This window comes from Sturnus vulgaris, chromosome Z, assembly GCF_052056855.1.
Source record: "Sturnus vulgaris isolate bStuVul1 chromosome Z, bStuVul1.hap1, whole genome shotgun sequence".
Lineage (NCBI taxonomy): Eukaryota > Metazoa > Chordata > Aves > Passeriformes > Sturnidae > Sturnus > Sturnus vulgaris.
This window is the reverse complement of record NC_142283.1, coordinates 6,752,606-6,761,464: the sequence shown is the minus strand read 5'-3', so window position 1 is coordinate 6,761,464 and position 8,859 is coordinate 6,752,606. Positions and strand designations below refer to the sequence as shown.

The 8,859-nt window shown below is 44.2% G+C and overlaps 1 long non-coding RNA gene across 1 annotated transcript; it reads left to right on the top strand.

Moving 5' to 3' along the window:
- Positions 1–973: 973 nt before the first annotated feature.
- Positions 974–7,331, top strand: LOC148219632 (uncharacterized). The gene is made up of 2 exons (XR_015799466.1): positions 974–1,121; positions 6,940–7,331. It is a non-coding gene; the product is annotated as an uncharacterized LOC148219632 (long non-coding RNA).
- Positions 7,332–8,859: the final 1,528 nt, after the last annotated feature.

Below are 8,859 nucleotides of genomic sequence, written 5' to 3'. Positions count from 1 at the left end.
ATCTGTTTCCCTGTGTGTTGTTTTGGACACTTTCTTCCACACTGAATGCCCATCCAAAATTCAGATTAATAGCCATTACTGAACTGTTCTTTTATTTGCTGATGGATATCTCAGCTGCTATAGCTTTCCCAAGTGCCTTTCCAAGCAGGCCTTTCCTAAGAGCCCTTTATTATTTTTAAAGTTTTCAAGACACAGTGACCTTCATGCCAGAGCTGGAAATGATTTGTACTGAAAAAGTACATTTCAGATTTTTAAAATTTGTAATTTAAAAAAAAAAAATAAAATTTCAGATTTCCCTAAAGGGGTCTTAAAGGAAAGGCTGGAAAGGGACTTTTCCTCCAGGACATGGAGGGCCAGGAGAAGGAGGAATGTCTTTAAGGTGAGGGAGGGCAGGTTCAAGAGGAACTGAAACAGTGAGCCTTGGAAATTCCACTTTTCTTGGACACCTCTTTCCAAAGCCAGAGCCCTGTAACGAAGGCTCAGAGTAAATAAGATTCAATTACTGCTCAGAGTGCTGACAAAAGGAGCTACTAATTTTCCTTTTGTAGTAGAAAACCAAAGAATATTGTGAGGGCCAGAGCATCTGCTGATGTAAATCGCCAGAGTTTTTACTGGTCATGGGTTCACATCCCATTAACCCAGCTGGGAATTTGTCCCTGGGAGATAGTTTAATGATTTACACCATCGACATGGAGGCAGTTTGAAAAAGCAACATTAAAAAAACAATATGCTTAGGTTGATACGTGGGGCATTAAAGGCCTATATTAAAAAAAAAAAAGTTAGAAGAAGCTTTTACTTTGTTGCAGGTTTGGAAATGGGTTTCTAGCAGTGTGATAGTCAGGTGGCCTTTTAAAATCTGAGGCTTTATGTTTGTAATTACTGGCTTTACAGATGAAATAAAGATAAAAATAGCACAAACTAGTGCCCTGCTCCTGCAAATGCTCAAGTGTTCTTGTAAGTAGGACCTTAGAGTTCAAAGGGGTCTAAGGTCCTTACGTGAGCAATGTGAAATGAAGAATTTATGTGTTTTAATTCTGTGTTTTCCTGAGTTGTTTTCTCCTGGTGCAACTTGGGGTGCTTCCTTTTGAAAACCAGACCAAGGGCATCTGGAAATTCCTAGGGTAATCTAATTACCTGCTAATAAACAATTTTATTTATTTTTTTCTCCCCACCTTCCCATTCCCCTCCCTCCTTTACTCCATTAAGTAGATTTCTTTCTTTTTCTTTTTTCTTTTTTCTTTTTTCTTTTTTCTTTTTTCTTTTTTCTTTTTTCTTTTTTCTTTTTTCTTTTTTCTTTTTTCTTTTTTCTTTTTTCTTTTTTCTTTTTTCTTTTTTCTTTTTTCTTTTTTCTTTTTTCTTTTTTCTTTTTTCTTTTTTCTTTTTTCTTTTTTCTTTTTTCTTTTTTCTTTTTTCTTTTTTCTTTTTCTTCTCCTGAGTGTTTGTGAAAGGCTGAAATTAACTTCTGGCCAGGTGACAGGCAGCCTGGTCAGGCATCAAGTCACAGATATGACAGGCGTGTTGCTCATCTCCTCCTAGGTGTGTCACCGAAAACGTGGGGGTTAGTGAAACTCCCCAACGCTATTTTTTTGGGAGCTGGCATTCCTGTATCCCAGGCTGGGGCAGCATGAGGGAATAGCTCCACCTAGGTGCACACGGCTTTCAAAGCTTCCCACTTATTCATGCACTTTATTGGCTCTAAATTACACATTCTCTTCCTTAATCTGTGCTCTCTCTTCTGTTGGTTATTGTTTTCTTGTTCCTCATGCTACCTTTATCCACATTTTTCTGTGTCTTTTCACTATCTTTCTTTCGCAGGCAGGGAGTTTCCAGCATATGTTGAATTGCCTTTGATTGTCTTTTCTTTATCTTCTGGTCACTCCAGCATGTCCTTGGAGGGCTATAAATTCTGGATTCCAGGTGTCCAGGGTTTAGCTCCCCTAGGCTTTTTTTCACTGAAGCTTATCAGGGTTAGTTTAGCAAAACTTTAAAAAGTTTTGGTGATCTCATGAACCCACTCTAAAAATAACAATCGGCGAAAGAAAGCTAAAGTGGAAAATTACACTGCTTAACCACTTGTGGATAAAACACACTGCTTGTGATTAAGTGCAACAATTAATTAAAATTAATTAAAAACCATTAATGAGAAAAAAATTAATTAGGGGACGGAATGTCATTCCCAAACAGGTGCAGGGTTGGACAGGGACCTCCCTCTCTCTGCTGGCTTTTCTCACTGACGCTCCAGCCCAGCTCTTGGGGTGCAGGGAATTGTGGACCGTGGAATTGTGCCCTGGGCTGGCAGCTGACCAAACCTGTCCGAGCCAGGGCTGTTTGTACAGCTTTGGTCGCTGCTGTGTTTTGTATTCAGAAAACCAACGGGGCTCTCTGAGGGTAGGTTCGTGTGACCCAGCCAAGGCACTTTACAGCTTGGCTGATTCAGCCCAATTAGCCCTGGATGTCAAAAGCACCAGATTCCAGCGAGGCTGTTGTGAGAGGGGAATTGCTTCCACTGCTTCCCACTGAAGTTTTGTGTGTGGCATTGTGTGCCGTGCTGGGCGGGGGGGAGGCAGCTTTTTTCTTTCTAAACCAGATTAGAAATCCTGTTCTTGCCCCTTCCATCTGCAGTGGGCCACTCTTTCTGTCTGGTTCTGACACTTCCCAGGCCTCCCTGCAGGTTTGCATCCATGCCTCCTGCCTCACAGAGGTACACAGCAAACAAGTCCTTCATCTGACTCCCATTTAGGTTAATGAGAATCTCTGCTCTCACTTCAATGGCAGCTGGAGCGAGTCTTTCATCTTTCCTTCTCAGAAACTGGTTGGTCCAGGTCTCTTTTTGTTCCTCTTGTGCTGGCCTTTGTCCCCATCCTCTCGGAGCACTTCAGTCAGCAGTAGTTTGCTCTGTCTTGTTCTGGCACTCTTACTCTCCTTTGGGGAATAATAGTGTCTAGAGTGTTCTGCATGTCCCCATCTTTAACCGAGGCTAAGTGGCAAAGATGAAAGGACAGATTTTCAAGATGTGGATGAGAGTCTGCTGTGGGTTTTTTTAAGGGTATGTAGAAGCTTCAGAAACCACCACTTTGTTCCTGTTCCTTTAAGCCCCGTAAGTGTCCTGAGAAGACCCAGCATTAAATAGGTCAGAAAAGGTCACAGGGGAGATCTGCTGCACAGGGGGCTGGAGAAGCATCAGCTCCCACATCTGCCTCTGAATGTTCCCTCTTCTAAAGCCTGCACACCTCCCAGCCTGGGGCTTCACCACACAGTGGCTCTACAGGCAGAATGCCACAGAGGAGGATCCTACCTGGAAAAGCCTCTCTCCTGAAGCACCTGACAGTGGGTGTGGGCTGATTTCAGCCTTCAAAGGCTTCCCTGTCTTTCCTTCATTACCATTTTTCATGATTTAAAGGTCCATGAGCTAGGGAGATCTAAATAGAATAATATTTCCAAGGCCCAAAACATCCTGGGGTGGCCATCGTGCGAATCTGACTTAAGGTTTCAGAGGCAAAGATCAGCCCAGGGACTTGTTCCTTTGATGCAGGCATGTGACAGAGGCAAAAAAACCCAGAACAAACCAGACCACAACACATCTGCAAACTACTGCCTTGTTGACACAACATAGCTCTGTTTCAACCCAGAAAATTGTCTGCTTTTCTGGCTGCTCTGAGGCGCTCAGATATGCACACTACAGCAATTAGTTGTGCCAGCAATTAGTTGTGCGTCCAAAAAACAGAGTCCTTCATTAAGATCTGGCCCGAGTTGTCAGAACCCAGCAGTTCACCTGGAATCTTTGAAGTCTTTGAATGTTGAAAGTCTAACAGCAATAATGTATAAACACATAAATGCTTCCCTAGGATGTCACAACCACATGAAGGGCAGACTGAAGCATGTTGGTGAGAGTGCAAGAAGCAGCAGGACAAAAGTTTCAAGATTCTGACTGCCCACCTTTATAATAAGCATCATTATTTCAATAGAAAATGTGTCCCTTCGACCAATTTTTTTTTTTCCCCAGTTACACTGGTGCACATTCATGGCACTTGTTAGAGTGACTGAGTTGCTCAGATTACAGAGCAGGACTGGTATTCCCTGGGGTGGGCATGTATGGACTGGTCATTTAATGACATCCTCTGTATTAAAGTGTTGCTGAATGCTTGCTTGAAAGGCTCATGAAATTATATCCTTACCACCTTGGCTGACAGGTAGGAAAAGTTCCTTAAAATAATCTCTGCAGTATGGCAATGACCAGGCTTGGCTCCACAAACTGCTCTATTAGGGAAGAGACTGAAATTTAAACAAAAAAAAAAAACAAAAAAAAAGAGTTTGTGGCTCATAAAGCTAAGGACAAACACGGTATAAATAGGAATGCTGCAGTTTTGGAGATCTTTTCCAGCTGATGGCAGACAATTAATTATTGCTGAGCCTTAACAAAGCCATCTGAAGGAAGGCATTATGCCCTTTGTCAAATGATACTGCTGTGCCATTGACACAAGAAAAAAAGTAAAGTTTTGAGCCTTCCCAGAGGAAACACTTGGAAGCTACCAGTCAGACACCCAAAAGTTCTGCTAGCTGGCAAATTTATAGCTCTAGCAGCCCTACAAGATGGGGACAATAAGGTTGTTATACAGAACTGAGACCAAAATGATGCTTAATGGCCTGTGGCAGGCAGCTGTGGTGTGATCGCCTTTCCATGTGCTCCTTGTTTGCTGACTGTGATGGACAGGGGAGCACGGGAAGTGGCAAAAGAGAGTGGGATCTCAATGCACTCTTTTCAGGACAAAAGTCGAGAGGAGAAAAAGGTTTGGATCCGGAAAGGTTATTTTTTAATTTTTTCCCTTTGAGACCTCAGAGACAGAGGGAACAAAGCACGGACATGAACGTGGTCTTGTCTGCTCTCTGCTATGCCTTGTGCAGCACCACACAGATGCTCCAGGCTGAAGCAGCTCTGCTCTGGACACAGGCTGAGAGGTGGGGCTGTTCAGATTTGAGCCCCTTCCAGGGCCTAAATGAGAGCTCCAAGAGAGCTGGAGAGGGATTTTTTTGGGTCAGATATACGGAGATAGTTCTTCCCTGTGAGGGTGGTGAGGTAGTGGTGGCACAGTTTTCCCAGAAAAGCTGTGGCTGCCCCATTGCTGGCAGTGTCCAAGACCAGGCTGGATGGAGCTTGGAGCAATCTGGGATAGTGGAAGGTGTCCCTGCCCATGGCAGGGGTGGAATCTTCAAGGTCTCTTCCAACCCACACCAATCCACGATTCACACATACTCCAGGTGCAGAAGTTGGGTGATATCAGTGCTCACCTTCACCACTCGTTTCCTGTGTATTTTGGGGTAAGCCCTTTGCCTTTCTAGAGCAAGGACTGATGTTGTTGTGTTTCTGAGCCTGGGGTGAAATCCTTTTGAGTGGAAAGCTGTGCTATTTTAAGTTTGTTGTGTGGGTGAGATATAATCCTCAGAAGAATGAACAGTCCTGTGCTTACTACCCAATGGCCATTAAGGTCTCCGAATAATTACAAAGCCAGGTGGTGCTGAATAAAAAATGAAATCTGTGAGGTGTTTCCAGAGCTGAGCCAGTGAAACATTTCCAGGCAGTCCGAGATTTTTTTTCCTGTGCAGCACTGGGGGTTGGACTTTATTGCACAGTGAAATTACTCTGACTACAGACACCCAAACTTCTGTGACCTGTTGGCTGGGGAGAGATTTTTGGGAAAATTGAGCTTCCTATGGAAGTCAGAAAGCTTTTTTTTTTTTTTTTTTTTTTTCTCCCCCAGGGAAAGAGATTTCCTAAATGCATTAATTTTCAATTTGTAGCTGGGGTTACAGTTTAGAACACATGAAGGGAAAGCAGACAGCATTTTGCATGACAGGGTAAAGTCTCTAAGTAAGAATTTAGTGGGCCATACTTTCACTATGGAGCAGAAATTTAGATAATTGCTTGGATGGAGTTTACCAGGAGGCACCAGAAACATACTTCTGGAAAATCTGAAGCTTACATATAGGCAGCTTCCTGAAAAGCATGTATCACTTTTGGAAATGTAGGATTAAGGCTTCTGGGCTGTTCAGAATCCCCAGGCCCACACACCAGTCCTGCAACATACAGAACTGGAAATCAGAGAAACTGATCAGCACTACAATAACAGATTTTCTGCTCTGCTGGCAAGGATGTAAGGGCTGAGTAAAAGTATTGTCCTTTTCAAGGAGATAAATTATGGCACATACCACGTTTGAAGACCCAGGTACTTGATTTCTGAGATTTAGACATGGGATCCTTGCTGGCAATCCATGTAATTTATTGGAGGAGTCAAACATCCCATTTACTATGTCCATGCCAACCTGACCTGCCATAGGGAGGTAATTTCTTCCTTTTCATATGTGTAAGTAGTCCGTGGAGTTTTTTGACTTCTCAAAGTATAATGATGGCATATTTCTTCTCAGCACCAAGTCCTGGTTTGGTGTCAATTTTGTCTGTGCTTATCTGAACTCAAGCACTAAATGCTTGTTAAAGAATTGGAAAGCATAAATGGAAAGAAAAGAAATGTATGTTGTTTATTCAGGATTCGGGGGCGAAACAGGCCGGTATCTTTAGATGACAACATGCAAATCATACAAATTGCCCAGTTTTGCCTGCTAGCCACCCCAGCAGCTGTCCCTGCTGGCAGGCATGAGCTGTTTTATGGCATCTGGTGCCTCTTTCATGTGCTAGTGTCTGGGCTGAGCTGTCTCAGCCACAGAGGCTCCTGTTCTCCCTCTGCACCCTGTTCCCACAGCTTTCCTGCAATTCCCAAGCCCTCGTTGCTCACCTTCCTTTGTCTCCTGAGCTCCGTGTGGTGTGGATTAGCTGTAAGGAGGCACCAGGCAGCATCCCACTCTCTGCCCAGGGATTCTTCCCGTTTTCCAGCTTTACAAAGACGAGCTTTTGTCATCTTGTGACCATTAACCCCTTTTTTTTTTCAGCTCACCCCCTGAAGGTGACCCATCCTCCTCAGGTTTTCCTGCCCCCACAGCCTGTGAGTCATGCCCTGAGTTTGCCTGTGGAGCTCTGATGTCCTTGTCGAGATAGCGGGCAGTCAAACAAAACAGCATTGCAGCAAGGATCCCGTCCGGGGGCGGTGGCAGAGCAGACCCACACGTTTCTCATGATCTCATCATCATCAGCAGCAGAACCTGGAAGACCTGACACCTCCAGGGGAGAGTGTTTATTCACACCACATCTCCCCCCCCACCACCACCCCGAAAATTACATAATGCGAGGTCTTACAACAGGCTGTGGGGCAAAAACACGTCGGAAAATTCGAGCTCATCAAGAGGGAGAGTGGCAGCCTTATTGAAATAAAATGTTTGCTTCATCAGGTGTGCTGACTGGATTTTATTTTATCAGTTTAGACCCTGCCAGCTTGTCCCAGGCACCACTGTTCCTTTGCTCCCTGAAGGAGGCACTGCTGCGGAGAATTCCAGGATGGAGTTTTGCAGATCCTTACGGAATTAGACCACGTTTGTAACTCCTTTCAAGCACAATCATCCCCACGCCAGGCACTCTCCTTCTGCAAACGCCCCTGGATCAGCGACAGGCGACTGGGGCAGGACATCCCAGTGTTCATCCACCCTCCTAGGCTGGCAGTCACTCATGCCAGCGCTGTCCCTGCAACAGAAGGGTCCTGGCAGTCCCAAAAGGTGCCTCTGGAATGTGTAGGATTACCAGTGGCAGGCTCCTGGGGACAATCCCCATCGTGTCTGGCTGCTTTTGTGTGTGTGTGTGTGTGTGTGTGTGCAGGGTCACAGGAGATGCTAAACCCTGCTTAATTCTGCCAGTGTTGCCACATTTGAAATTCGCCTAGCAAACAGACTCTGCTGCATACCTTGTGATGCTTTTTGTGCTGCTTTATTTTCCAGTTTTCTCCAACTGTAATTTTCTCTTGTCAGATCCACTGTAGGGCAAAAAAAACCCCAAAAAAGCTGAAATGTGATTCATAGCTAATGCTTAGTGAACTCTTTCACAGCCCTGTGAGATACCTGCACATAACACACACATCAACTAGCCAAACTACAGAGAAAGAAGCATGCATAACATAAACGAGCACTTTTTGCAGGCGTGCTTTAACTCATAATAACCCTGCATCAAGGAGCAGGTGATGTAAAACACATAATTAGGGCCAAAGTTTGGTGGTGATACCCAAAGGACTTCCAGTATCCTCTGTGTGACTGCTCGCAGGGATCAACACCTGGCAGTACCTTGGGCCAGGACCTCAGCAGTTTGGAAAAGCAAAGCACTGATTTAGATGCAAAGTTGCTTTGGAGCTGTTTTCAAAGGAAATCAGGGGCCAGGCAGTCCCTCTCTGACTGTCTCTGTCCTTGAGAGCTCACCCCTGGCTAACTCCTGAATCCATTTGCTACCCACAGGTGACCCAGCAGCAAAGAGTGTGAACTCTGCATGGCAGCTGACTTTTCACACAGCAAGGTGGAAGGGCTGGTGAAACAGTCCCTTAACCACTGGAGAGTGAATCAACACTCCTGCTGTGAATCAGCTTCTGTTTGCTCAACCCCAGGGGTGAAGGAGTGTGAAGAAGGGGGTGATGTCACTGATGCCTTATTTTGATGCCTGATTTAGGTAGCTTATTGGGGCTACCTAAAAGCAGAGGCCAGACAAAATTAAGCTAAATATAAATATAAATATAGATATAGATATAGATATAAATATAAATATAAATATAAATATAAATATAAATATAAATATAAATATAAATATAAAATGTTATATTTATTGAAGGGCTTTCAGGTACATTTTGGGCAGATGAAGCCTTCCCAAAGGGCTACACCCAAAGTTATCACGGGTTTTCACACTTTTATAAGTTTGGTCCAATAGGCATATTGGGGGTT